Source organism: Leopardus geoffroyi, chromosome D3, assembly GCF_018350155.1.
Source record: "Leopardus geoffroyi isolate Oge1 chromosome D3, O.geoffroyi_Oge1_pat1.0, whole genome shotgun sequence".
In the NCBI taxonomy this organism is placed as follows: Eukaryota; Metazoa; Chordata; class Mammalia; order Carnivora; family Felidae; genus Leopardus; species Leopardus geoffroyi.
The window spans coordinates 63,145,682-63,160,206 of NC_059339.1; the positions used below are offsets into that span (position 1 = coordinate 63,145,682).

The window sequence follows — 14,525 nt, forward strand, 5'->3', positions numbered from 1 at the left end:
TGTACATTGAAATTGCTTAATTGGGAAATGAGATTCTGAAGAAAAGACATGGTATTAAATTTCAGAACTAGGAATCTAGGATATAAGTTAGAAAAGAAAACAATTCCTATTTCCCAGAATTCTGATGAAAGTTACCAGGGAATTTTTAGAACATTCTAGTACAATTATTTTTAATTTTAGTTTTTGGGCCACTAACAATCTCCTTAGTTATAAATATGTATTGTGCAAATTATAAAGCTGCATAGTTACATTATGTGATAAAATACTTAGATATTTTTATAACTGTATATTAACTTTTTATTAATAATATTTATACTAATATACTACTATGAGCATTTGCATTTATATTATTGTCTGACTTTCACATTAGTTACCTAATCCTGACACAGCCTAGGAAGATGGGCTAGGAAGATACATTTATTTTTACTTAGTGACAGATCTGGAATTACAATTCAGTTTCTCTGCTTCCCAGTCCAAGGATCTTGCCCTATATAAGCTCAATCAATGCATTTGTGACATTTGTGTCAAAAGTATTTAGTTCATACAGTCTTGCAAATTTTTGTGTCTGCCTTCCTTTTCCTGGTTTCTTTGAAATGTTTGAAAAGAATAATAATTAATCTCACCTAAATAGATTTAACACATCCATCCAATATTCATTTGGGAGATGGCTATAGATGGTGAGGATCTGAGGGCCACTTCTGTCTGAGAAATCCATTCAAGTAGCCTGAAACTTTTTTCACTCTGCAGGGCTGGCGTGTAAGGTCTTGATTCTGTGTCCCATGTCAGGGTTTTCTGGGAACCGCACTGCAGTGGCTGACTCTTACAAGCACCACTGCTCTTAGCAATACTTTCTGTCACTAGGTGGGGACTAGTAGGGTTAGTGTCTTCTCTGTGACCTGAAATCACTCAATGTTATTTGTTGTATGCAACTGCCTACATGCAAAGTTGACTGGCCACAGAACAATGAGTGCTGTAGGTAAAAGTACTGGATTGGTTATCAGGGAAACAATTCCAAACTACAGCAAATTTTAATTTCCAGAGATTATATCCAGAATTATATTTAGTTACATAAAAAAGTGCACGCTACTAGCCAAAGCTATAATATGGTAACTCTATTATTATTTTAGTTATGGCCAGTCTACATTTCAGTCATCTCTTCTGTTGTCATACTGCAGATAATGACCTGTCCTTTTCATGAAGATAGAATAAAATATGCCTTTGGGAACAAAAAGAAAGGAACATGGTCTAGTGAAGATTTCAGATGAATGGTACTGGGCTGTTGAGTTTACATCCAGTTCTGTGTTCTAAATGTCATTCTTAGTGGTCATATATTTTCAAACATTATTTTTAAATGATGGAAAAAAAGATAATTGTCAGTTGGAGATTTTTCCAAGTTTTTCATACCAGTTTTGAACTAGGTCTTGCACCCAATTTTAAAATACTTTGAAGCAGTGCTTATATTGGAGTTAATCTTGTCCCAGAGAATATTAAGACTCCAGGAAAAGAATGTCCCTTACGAATACAGCACATGGTTTCAATTAAAGAGATCTGGACTGAATAGAAGGTGTGCATTTTACAGTTAGATCTACCATCAGATAAGTATGTATTTTCTTAAGACAAATCATTTTAACTTCTCCATGTTCATTTTCTCACCTATAAAATGGGAAAACAATGCCTATACCTTCTGTAGGAATTCTAGGGTGTCATAAATACATATTCAATAGAATAAGTATTTGGAAAATATAATCTCATTTAACAAGCCCAAGATTTATGATTATGCCCTAATGCATAATCATAATTCACTAGCCATTGTGGACCTGGGGTACTTCGAAATGTGGTACACTTTTTCTTTTTCTTTTTTTTCTTAGTTTCTATTTTCAAAATTGGCTCACAGCTTGGATATATTTGAGTAAAGCAGCTTTTCCTTATGGCCCCAATCATATGGCTCTTGAGCATATAGGGAAGAGTGTGAAAGAAGAGGGTGGGAAAGCATAACATTAAATATTCAAACTCCCTAGAGTTTTCTTGGCTTGAAGTAAATTGTCTCTAAAAAGAAAAAAAAGGGGGGGGGGTAGTAAAGAAAGGAAAAAGACCTGAGTCTTTTTTTCCCTTGTCTATTAAAATATTTTCTGTGGTCAGATTTACCTCCCTCAGTTTCTTTTTTTCTTTCTTTCTTTTTTTTTAAATTTTCATTAAGTGCTTCTAAGAGATTAAATTTTATTAATATCTCCTCAGCTCTAATTGAGTTTGTATATACAATCTCAAGCAGGTATCTGCCTTTAAAGAGAAGAACGCTTCCCTCCCACCCCCCACCATGCCTTCTTTTATTAAATGCCCTCTTTAAGATTCTGCTTTTCATTTATGTCACCTATTAACGGGTATGGGCTCACAGAAAGGATTGTTGAAGGGAATGTATCCTGTTTGGGTTTAAGTTGCTCAAGGAAGCAAACCTAGCAAGTAGCATTCGGTTTCTTAGATAATGGTGCCATCTTCCTGGCACTTACAGAGACAATGAAATATTCATGAGTTTCTTAAAGGCTTTTGGAAAGAATGTGTGTTGGAATGGTACATTAATGAGCCAGTCTCTTCTGGTTTCATGCCAGGCAGGGGCTGTTAAATAATTAAGGTGTGACAAGCCAGAGTTTACACAGGAGGAGGTGGAAAGTAGTCCTTCAGCCTTGGAAATGTTCCCCTGCCATATTGAAATGAGGACCCATCTGGTCCAAGTTTTCTTATGTTCCTTGGAGTATTCTCTCTAAAAACATCATGGTACCCAGTGCATTGAAATGTTTTGCTAAAAACCTGCTGAAGGAACATTGAACTACTTCAAACATGTTTGGAAATCATTCAATTAGCCTTTATTGAGTGTGATCAGCACTGAGGCATTGGAGGAATAAAAACAGGATAATTGTACCTCAAGTTTCCTACTTTCTAATAACCTCAGACTAATTGGAAAGCTATGGAAAAAACTACTCTGTGATCAGTTGTTGAATTGTGTAGAGCTTTAAATGATAGAAGGAGAGATACATTGAGGACTATTGAGTCAAGAGGTTTTCATGGGTACTGGGTGACTTATCTTGGGACTTGGAGTAGATATTAGACTTGTATGACCAGAGGAGAAAATAAGGTTCATCTTAAGAGGAATAAGAAAGTGAACAAAAGTGTAGAGAAAGGAATGCACAATACTTGAAGAAAGTGAAAGTATGCTGTAATGCTATGTCATCAGTAGGCATGTGGAAAATAGCATTCCTATTTCTCACACACAAAAATATATCAATAAAATGAGACTATGTCCTATTTGGGTGAATGTTGGCTCTCCATGGCATCCAGAATCTGTGAAAGGTAAGGTGGCCTCCCAGGAGAGACTGACTCAGTCTTCCAGCAAAATAGACAAATGGAACTCTGAGGAGTTTTTATGTGTGCAGATCTTTCATATCAGATCATGAAAGCAGACATTTTCACAGCTTTACATTAAATATGCAAAATCTCATGGTTCTTTCATAAGAGAAAATATTCATGTTGCTTCCCTTGGTCACCCTTACATTATCCTCAGAGTTGTCATTTTGTGGCTTTCTCTGCAAGGCTGGGCTTCAGAGATATTAAATGGCTGCATTTGCCTGTTCATTTTGCCTTCACTTAAACAACTAAGCACCCACTCTGCCCAGAATACAGGTTTCAAAAACCCATGTTTATCTCCATCTCTCTGGCTTACAAACTAGTTTAGAGAAATAGGCAAATAAGAAAATTTAATAAAAGTCGCTCTTAGTCTTACAAAGAAATCACAGCTCATGTTTTGATTAATTGATGTTTAAAAAAATTTTTCCCTATATAGCATGTGGAGATCATTTATTTATTTATGTGTGTATATCTATACATATATATGTGTTTAGAATAACAGTAATCCTACCAAATCTATAGTTTATATCTTAATTTTTCCTTTGTGTTATGTTAGAAAAGATTTCCTAAAAATTGTTAAAATAAAGTACGTCATTTCAAGCTATACTTAATCTCCACATAGCATACCATAATTTATTAAAATATTCTTTATTCTTGAGTATTTGCATCTTCATAATATTTCATCATTACAATTAACACTTTGATAACACCACTTGACATCAATGTATAATTCGACGCTTATTTTCTCAGAGTAAATTCCCAGATGTAAAATATCTGGATCAAAATGTATTAACATTTTTAGTGATTTTGGGTCATATTGCCAAACCTGTCCCCTAAAAATACCAATTTATCATCCATTCAATGGATGAGAAGGCCCATCTATTTCCTAAAAGATTCATTGTCAGCTTGAATATGATCTTTTAGAGAGATCTTATCAATTTGATAGGTGAAAATAATGGCATTGTTTTTATTGAGCTAGTTATGAAGTTGAACGGTTTTCTTTTCATGGATCTTTGTGTAGAGTTTGTATGTGTATGTATGTGAGTTGTTATAACCTTTGCTCACTTTTCTATTTTGTAAGTGGGCTTCTGTAACTGTTAACAGCAATTATTATTTTTATGGTCCTCATAAAACTTCTAATAGTGATAAATCTGTTTTGGAAATTAATGAAGAATTATATTCAGGACTTCTGTACTCCAAAACCATATATCATAGGAATAAAATTGGAATCTTAAGGCTTTTTAAAAACACATTTTAAAATAGATTCAAGTCACTAGACATGAGCTTTAGAGGCTGATCACTTTCTTCTGAAAACTGATTTGATTTTCAAGTCCCAAGTCTGTTTGTTTCTCTTCATCACTTTCTAACACAGAACCTTCCACCTGCTAAGAGCTACTGAAATTCAGACACAAACTTTTCGAAGAAAATGCTTTTTTTGTTTGTTTGTTTGCTTTATGTTGTTTTTTTTGTTTTGTTTTTTTGTTTTGTTTTTTTAGGTGACAGCAGATGATACATTTCATTATATTAGGGAGAAAGAATTATTCTTTAAGTGCATGGAAATATTTACAAACATAATTTTATCTTGGGAGTCTTTAGCTTACTCATTCATTTTCTTTCCTCCCACAGGCCAGGGGATAAGAGCATCATTGTCCAGAGATATAATCTCACTCTTAGATTCTTCCTTTTCCCCCATAGTCCTTCATGAAATTAGTTCTTTTCTCTCTCTCTCTCTTTTTGCTAATCTTTCAGTTTAACAGTTTTACTTCCATCAGTTTTTCCCATATCATTCACAGCTTAAAAAAAAAAACAACTTTTCTTTCTTCAAGCAAGAGAAAGGAGGGTTCTGCCCTTTAAATACCATGCATATTTATGGGGCGCCTGGGTGGCTCAGTCAGTTAAGCGGCCCACTTCGGCTCAGGTCATGGTCTTGCGGTCCGTAAGTTTGAGCCCGGTGTCCGGCTCTGTGCTGACAGCTCTGAGCCTGTTTCAGATTCTGTGTCTCTCTCTCTCTGACCCTCCCCCTGTTCATGCTCTGTCTCTCTCTGTCTCAAAAATAAATAAAGGTTAAAAAAGAATTTAAAATGCCATGCATATTTTTATTTTAATAACACCTAATTTGTAGAGTTGGGAAATAGGAATCTTATCCTAGAGCGAGCTGAATCATTCATTATAATGCAGCAAAAGTACATATATAAAATAAATAATATATAATATATATATAAATACATAAAATGTTACATTTAGGATATATTTTATCAATATATTTAATATGTATATTGTTTTAACATTAAAAGAGCTTATGCTTAGCCTCATGAATACAATCCCCGATGGATACAACCTAATAGCATTGTTGTAATCTAAATATCTCATTGTAAGAGTTAAAAATGTTATCAGTTGTCAGTGAAATAAAGGCTCTGGCCCTGGGGAGCAAGACTGGTTGGTATACAAATCTAAGGGGCTCCCTCTGTCTTGGGGTAGCACAAATCAGCCTTGGTTTTGGCCAGTATGGAGGGAGTGATAGTTTGGGAGGTATGAATAGAAAGAGTCCCACACTTATCACCTCTTAAAACTGTCTCCTGTCATCGGGAATGTCAGAGCAAACACACAGATGAAAATGTAATCATATTCATGAAGAAACACTTAAGTACACATGAAAAGAAAAGGCACATGATTTCATGACCAATTTGTTCTCAAGGAGAACTCACCTACAGGTGGATTAATGCAGAAATTCACGTAAAGAATGTATTAGTGATAGTTACTCAAGTAACTCCTTGTAAGTCACTTTTCTCCATAAGACAGGTCCAAGGCCAGAATTCTGTGGGCAGACTTGATGAGGTGCCTGCAACTGATGGAAGGCAGTAGGAGAGCTGGCCCTGTGGTTGCTGTCAGTGGTTCCTGGTTATTGGCAATCAGCACAGCTTTTGAGTTTCCCTGAGCTTAAAATGAGGCTGCTCTCGGTCCTGAGATTGCTTTTCTCCATCTCTTTGCTACTACTCCATTCTTTGTTGCCCCTTTTTCATTTCTGGCTTTTACCCAAATCCTCATTTCTGTGCTCAGGGTCCCCCTTGCTTGAGTGTATGTGCCCACCTGAATTTTGCTCAATCTTCTCAACTTGACCAGTGCTCTGCCTATTTCTTATTCCTGGAAATCTGGCTGATCACGTCCAGCCTCACATTTTTTTGGCCAAACTTCTCAGCTTTCCCCTCGGAATGTCTCTGGAGTCTGATTATTTCACAACATCTCTACAAACACCACTCTCATCTAAGCCATGGTTTTTGCTCTCCTGGTTTGTTTCAGAATCTCTGAAACGGCCACTGTTTCCTCCCTGCTCTTGTGACAGTCTGAAAGAGCCCTACCTTTCCAACCTCACTGCCTCTCACCTGCATCATTCTGTCCAGTCACAGTGGCCTCCTCAGTATTCCTCAAACTTGCCAACAAACTCCTGTATTTGGGTCTTTGCAGTCTTTGTTTTCTCTGCCTGTAAGGTTTTCCCTATGTTTTCCCTGCCTATAAGGTTTTCCCTAGAAATCCTTCTGACCAGGGGTAACTTCATGGCTCAGACAAACCTCATGACCATTTTTACATATTCCTTAGACATACTAACAGGGATTCCATCTCTCTCCTTCTTGTATGAAACGATAACCTGTCCGTATTCCCCTTCCTTGCTCATCTTTTATCATAATATGTCTCATCTTTGAACACAGCATATTTTGTTGTTTATCTCTTCTCGTAGAATGCAGTCTCCATGAGGGCAAAGACTTTGACCTTTTTAAAATTTGTACTACTTAATCTCCCAGTGCTTAAAAAAGTCCCTAGTGCAAAATGGTTCTGTAATAACTAAGTGGTGAATGAAGGAAGGTATGAATGAATAAATGAATGTACAGTGTTTATACCCCTGTCTTACTTCATTGTATTGGAAGTAATACCTCAGGCCCCTCAAACATTTAAATATTAGGGAAATTTCTATCTTACTCTCAGTGTAGTTTTCCAGGAAGAAAAATAAATACACGGAACAATTTGCTATGTACAAAGTCACCATACACCTAATAGATAAGAGGAGTATTTCTGGGATGGTGTATATATTTATCATACCCCATCTCATCCTGCTCATTGAGCAACTTGGAAAGGATGTTAATGAAGTTAGTAGTGAAGGAAATGAGACAATTGGAAACCAAGATCAGGAAAGGATGAAGTTAGTGCCTATCACTGCAGGCACATACTGCACATCCAGCTTGAACTGTCCCAGTTTAAAAGCAAAGAAGGAATATAGATCAGCTCAAGATTTGCAGTGTCTGTGAAGACAAAACAATACCAGGCATGTAATTTGCTAGCATTCTGTACTTGTCCTTATGAAAGCCTTTTACATTGTAAATTCTTGCATTGTTTCCTGTTTTCCCCGACAAGCGGTGTGCTCCAGGATGGCCGACTAAGCTAGCTATGTTTTCCCCATTGCCTAGTTTGGTTTTATTTATTTATTTATTTTTTATTTTTTTAAAGTTTATTTATTTTTGAGAGAGAGACACAGAATGTGAGCGGGGGAGGGGCAGAGAGAGAGAGACGGAGACACAGAATCTGAAGCAGGCTCCAGGATCTGAGCTGTCAGCACAAAGCCTGATGTGGGACTCGAACTCACGAACCACGAGATCATGACCTGAGCCGAAGTCAGCCATTTAACCGACTGAGCCACCCAGGCGCCCCAGCCTAGTTTGGTTTTAATATTTGAGAAAAACAAAAACCAAACCAAAAATAGTTTGGTTTTAATATTTGGGAACAAAGGAGTTACTGAGTGAATGAACAAAGGTTAAATTAGGAGCATCAAGACATTTTAGGGCCTGTGCTGAGACAAGGTGCTTAATGAAACTGGAGTGAATGACCCAGGATAGGTCAGTTCCAGGTTTAGGTTAATCGTGGGTATATCGACACATTTCAAAAAAGTAGAAATATATTGAATAAACCTCAAATAATTGAAAGGCTTTCTGCTCTGTAATGCAAGTCTAGCCAGTTCAAAGGAAGCTCTGATTTTAAAAGTCAATATATTGACGTGGCAGATCTTAATGAAGGAGTTAGTTAATAAGTATTGCTCCCATTTTGGAATTCTTTCTTGGGCACACTAACATGTTTCAGTTGCTGAGTGCTACCTATCCCCAGAAACCGTGGCCTTGGGTTTAGGATGGCTATCTGAACCCTAACCCTGACTTTTTTCCTCTGCCTAGCTTGAATTTTGATCACCTTCATTTATTACTAATTTATTGAGAACTTAACCTTTTAGCAAGCATTTTCTAGATATTTGAGATAAAGTGAAAGATCCATACCCTGCCCTCACATAGCTCAAATTCATAGAGTAATGCATAAATGAAGTTGAAAATTTGTAACTTTCCTGTAGTTTATGGGATAATTGCTTAGAAAACTCAGTAGCCTTCTAGGCAGTTGCCAGTGGACAAAGCTGACTATTGAGTTTCACCTTCAGGCTGATAACTTAAATCAGACCCTTTCTTGCCTTAGGCTTGGCCTGTCACAGTCAGACTCCCCAGGGTTAACCCTGAGAACCAGCCTTTTAGTCAGGTGTCTTATCATTTGTAGGATCCTTTTGGGTATTCCAAGCACTGTCCTATTCTAGATCATTCCCCTGCCCTCCTGGTTTGTGCTCTCTATTGCTGCAGTAGATAGTATGGTTTTCTACACTTGAAAAACTGGATGATTTCAGCAGAATTTAGCCCTGATACTCCTCAGGAACATGACCTTGCAAAATTATTTCATCTCTCCAATCCCCAGTCTGTAAATAGGAATAATACGCCTTTTTCTAAAAGCTTCTACAACAGTCAAAGAAGATGAGATATAATTTATCACAATGCCTGTCATTGGGGCTTCTGTTTTTTGTTACTCAGTTCCTGTGAACAGAAGTATAGCCAGTAAACTATGCCTGAAGGAAAGAAGTAGAAGCCTAGGAAACTGAAAGAGTCCATTGAATTTTTAAATTGAAACGATTCCTCTGGAGAGTATCCTTAGGTAAGTTATTGAAAGCAGTAATTTGTTAGTAATATTTGGGACAGAGTAACCTTGGGAAATGTAGATGGTGGAGTAGTTTTCATAATCACCCTTGGTTATTGTATTCATTTCACACTTCAAGATTCAGTGACCTACATGATATATACAAATAAATTTACAATAACTAAGAATCACCATGATTATTGTTTTTAATTCAAATCAATCAAACTGCTATAGCACCCAATGTAAAATATTTAGCAATTAAACATAACACTACAGACAAAAGCTTTTCTGGAAAAAAAGAAAAAGATAATTTCTCTTGTTTTTCTTTGAATGATGCCACTTTCTGTGTGTGTGTGTGTGTGTGTGTGTGTGTGTTTTTGAATAGCACTGAAGTTTGGGGTGCCATTGTACTCTTTAACTGTTGATTTGCATTTGAAATCCTCCAAAGATTGTAGTCTAAAGTGCCAATTTAGTTATATTTTTATTCAGTCAATCCCCCACACTTGCTCACACTTGCTATTCCTGAGGCTATGAGTCTTTATTAAGGTTATAAAATGCTTCGACCTTCATAAAAGGCACAGTGACTTCCCTTGAGGTCCAAAGCATTAATGATGAGGTGAAATGCAAAATCATTATCTGAGGGCAGCATCTCTCCTACCACAGAAGCTATTCAAATCATCCGATTGAAAGGCAAACCTATCCAAAAGCTAATAAAGAATTCTCCCTGGCAGTTGAAATATTGGACAAATTGCTTTTCAACCTATGATAGAATGTTAACTGGGTGACAGCCAAATGATGCTGCTGGTTCACTATATTCCACCTCTATAAGCTGGGTAATTGATAGTCTTTGGGTCTAGAGGTCAAAAGTTGTTGGTGAGTTTGCAATGAGTAACTTCACTGTGGAAAAGGGCCAGTGGTGAGTGTTTATTACTTCCCATTGTTTCAGCACCAAAGGCTCTGCAAGGAAAGCCATGCTTCATTCAGGGTTGGTGTCACATTTGCATTCAGGTGTTGGTGAAAACTTGTAAGTGCATTGGTGGAAAATTGAAGGCTGACAACATGAAAAAATGTCACTTATATAAAAAGCATATTTTAAAGATAGGGTCTTACCTTCTTCCCTTCTCAGAGAGCTGTGTGCACCTACCTATGAAATACCCATAGGTGATGCTGGTGACAAATATGTGTCTACAACAAAACCAGTCTGTTTATTTTATCCTAGATCTGAAGGTTATATTTAAAAAAAGCCTTGAGTATTTGAGACTGGAAAGTCCACCTTGACCAGTATTTACCATAAAAATTCATTTTTTGCATGACGAAAAAAAGTTCTCAATGAATACATCAAAATCCAAATTCATATAGTCCTTATATTTATTATGAAGTAGGTGTTCTTGGGCTCCTGTTACGTAAGATGATGGTTTGCTATAGGATATTAGAGACAACGAATGTCCTTGTTAAAAGAGATGTGAAAAATCATGGGTTCATGGGTTCCCATCTAGTTCCTGAGTCCACAGAGGATCACCAGTCTATAAAAGTAGAATGTAGGTTGAAAATCATTTTCAGTATTTCATAAAAGTTGCTGGAAATCATACATTTACAGGTTGATGTAAGGATCAACTTTATTTGCTTTTGACTGGCTTGATACCAATTCAGGGCATAAGTAATGCTATTATCTGTGTTCTCACTGCTATTCAGAAACTCTGGTTAGCAGTAAAGTAATTTATGATAAGTACATAAAATCTGAATCTTCTATTCAGCTGGTCAACTAAACTTAACCCTTGATGACTATGTAGCTCTTGATACTGTTGAAGCATTTTCTTATCTAAACCAGGCATTAAAGCATAAGAAACAGTACTGGTATTTGCTTTGGCAACCCATATACTAAAATTGGAATAATACAAAGAAGATTAGCATGGCCCCTGAGCCAGGATGACATGCGAATTTGTGAAGATTCCACAGTTTTAAAAGGAAAGGCTATTATGGGGCGCCGGGGTAGTTCAGCCAGTTGAGTGCGCAACTTTGGCTCAGGTTGTGATCTCGCCACGGTTTGTGAGTTCCAGCCCCGCATCAGTCTCTATGATGGTGGTGTGGAAACTGTTTGAGATTCTCTCCCTCTGCCCCTTCCCCACTTGTGCATGCTCTCGCTCTCTCAAAAATAAAAAAATACACTTTAATTTTTTTTTCTAAAAAGATAAGGGTATTCTAACACAAACTATTTTTGTACTAGAATTTGCTAACTTGCAATATGGAATTTTCCTTTTATCAGTATTACTCTATAAGTCGCTTGGACATTGGCCACTTGTAAAAATTTAAACCCTAACAATTATGAAAACCATGTTGAAAAATAATAACAATTAACTTCATTTGGTTTTAATTTTTAATATTTGCCGAAGAAGACTGGGGAGGGAATAAAGAAGAAGAGTGGGTGATTTCTTTCCTAAGTATAAAATAAAGGAATGTGCATTCGATATCAAAACAAAAACAAACACTAGCCCTGGACTAGAGAATCATGAAACCTGGTTTCTGACAATAACGGTCAATATCCATGACAGTTTTAAAAAGTTGTTTTACTTACCTAAGTTTTTTTTTTAATTGTACTTTTTAAAAAATTTACATCCAAATTAGCATATAGTGCAACAATGATTTCAGGAGTAGATTCCTTAATGCCCCTTACCCATTTAGCCCATCCCCCCTCCCACAACCTCTCCAGTGACCCTCTGTTTGTTCTCCATATGTAAGAATATCTTATGTTTTGTCCCCCTCCCTGTTTGTATATTATTTTTATTCCCCTTCCCTTATGTTCATGTGTTTTGTCTCTTAAAGTCATCATATGAGTGAAGTCATATGATATTTGCCTGTCTCTGGCTCATTTTGCTTAGCATAATACCCTCCAGTTCCATCCAAGTAGTTGCAAATGACAAGATTTCATTGTTTTTGATTGCCAAGTGATACTCCATTGTGTGTGTGTGTGTGTGTACACATATATATACCACCTCTTCTTTATCCATTCATGTATCAATGGACATTTGGGCTCTTCCCATACTTTGGCTATTGTTGATAGTGCTGCTATAAACATTGGGGTACATGTCCCTTTGAAACAGTACACCTGTATCCCTTGGATAAATACTTAGTAGTGCAATTGCTGGGTTGTAGGGGAGTTCTATTTTTAATTTTTTGAGGAACATCCATACTGTTTCCCAGAGTGGCTGTACCAGCTTGCATTCCCACTAACAATGCAAAAGAGATCCTCTTTCTCAGCATCCTTGCCAACATCTATTATTGCCTGAGCTGTTAATGTTAGCCATTCTGACTGGTGTAAGGTGGTATCTCATTGTGGTTTTGATTTGTATTTCCCTGATGATGAGTGATGTTGAGCATTTTTTCATGTGTCAGTTGGCCATCTGGATGTCTTCTTTGGAGAAGTGTCTGTTCATGTCTTTTGCCCATTTCTTCACTGGATTATTTGTTTTTTGGGTGTTGAGTTTGATAAGTTCTTTATAGATTTTGGATACCAACCATTCATCTGATATGGCATTTGCAAATATCTTCTCCCATTCTGTCGATTGTCTTTTAGGTTTCTGATTGTTTCCTTCACTGTGCAGAAGGTTTTGATTTTGATGAGGTCCCAGTAGTTCATTTTTGCTTCTGTTTCCCTTGTCTCCGGAGGCGTGTTGAGTAAGATGTTGCTACAGCCAAGATCAAAGAGGTTTTTGCCTGCTTTCTCCTTGAGGATTTTGATGGCTTCCTGTCTTACATTGAGGTCTTTCATCCGTTTTGAGTTTATTTTTGTGTATGGTGTAAGAAAGTGGTCCAGGTTCATTTTTCTGCATGTTGCTGTCCAGTGTTTCCAGCACCACTTGCTGAAGAGAAAGTCTTTATTCCATTGGATATTCTTTCCTGCTTTGTCAAAGATTAGTTGGCCATGTGTTTGTGGGTCCATTTCTGGGTTCTCTATTCTGTTCCATTGATCTGAGTGTCTGTTCTTGTGCCAGTACTGTACTGTTTTGATGATTACAAGCTTTTTGGTATAGGTTGAAGTCCGGGATTGTAATGCTTCCTGCTTTGGTTTTCTTTTTCAAGATTGCTTTGACTATTCAGGGTCTTTTCTGGTTCCATACAAATTTTAGAATTATTTGTTCTAGCTCTGTGAAGAATGATGGTGTTAGTTTGATAGGGATTGCATTGAATAGATTGCTTTGGGTAGTATTGGCATTTTAACAATATTTGTTCTTCTTATCCAGGAGCATGGAATCTTTTTCCATTTTTTTTGTGTCTTCTTCAATTTCTTTCATAAGCTTACTATCGTTTTCAGTGTATATATTTCTTACCTCTTTGGTTAGATTTATTCCTAGGTATTTTATGGGTTTTGGTGCAGCTGTAAATGGGATCAATTCCTTGATTTCTCTACTGTTGCTTCATTGTCAGTGAATAGGATTGCAACCGATTTCTGTACATTGATTTTATATCTTGTCATTTTGCTGAATTTATGAATCAGTTCTAGCATTTTTTTGGTGGAATCTTTTGGGTTTTCCATATAGAGTATCATGTCATCTGCGAAGAGTGAAAGTTTTACCTCTTCCTGGCCGATGTGGATGCCTTTTATTTCTTTGTGTTTTCTGATTTGCAGAGGCTAAGACTTCCAATACTATGTTGGATAACAGTGGTGAGAGTGGACATCTCTGTCTTGTTCCTGACCTTAGGAGGAAAGCTCTCAGTTTTTCCCCATTGAAGATGATATTAGCGTTGGGTCATTTATATATGACTTTTATGATCTTGAGGTATGATCCTTCTATTCCTACTTTCTTGAGGGTTTTTATCAAGAAAGGATGCTTGATACTTTTATCAAGAAAGTATTTTGTCATGCTTTCTCTGCATCTATTGAGACGTTCATATGGTTCTCGTCCTTTCTTTTATTGATGTGATGAATCACATTAATTGTTTTGCAGATATTGAACCAGCCTTGCATCCCAGGTATAATTCTCACTTGGCCATGGTGAATAATTTTTTTAATGTATTGTTGGAGTCAGTTGGCTAATATCTTGTTGAGGATTTTTGATCTATGTTCATCAGGGAAATTGGTTTATAGTTCTCCTTTTTAGTGGGGTCTCTGTCTGGTTTTGGAATCAAGGTAAAGCTGGCCTCAT

General features: G+C 36.8%; 1 non-coding gene across 1 annotated transcript; it reads left to right on the plus strand.

The window, feature by feature from the left end:
* The first annotated feature begins 11,238 nt into the window (after window positions 1–11,238).
* On the plus strand, window positions 11,239–11,345 carry LOC123588664. The gene has a single exon (XR_006707967.1). It is a non-coding gene; the product is annotated as a U6 spliceosomal RNA (small nuclear RNA).
* The last annotated feature ends 3,180 nt before the right edge of the window (window positions 11,346–14,525 follow it).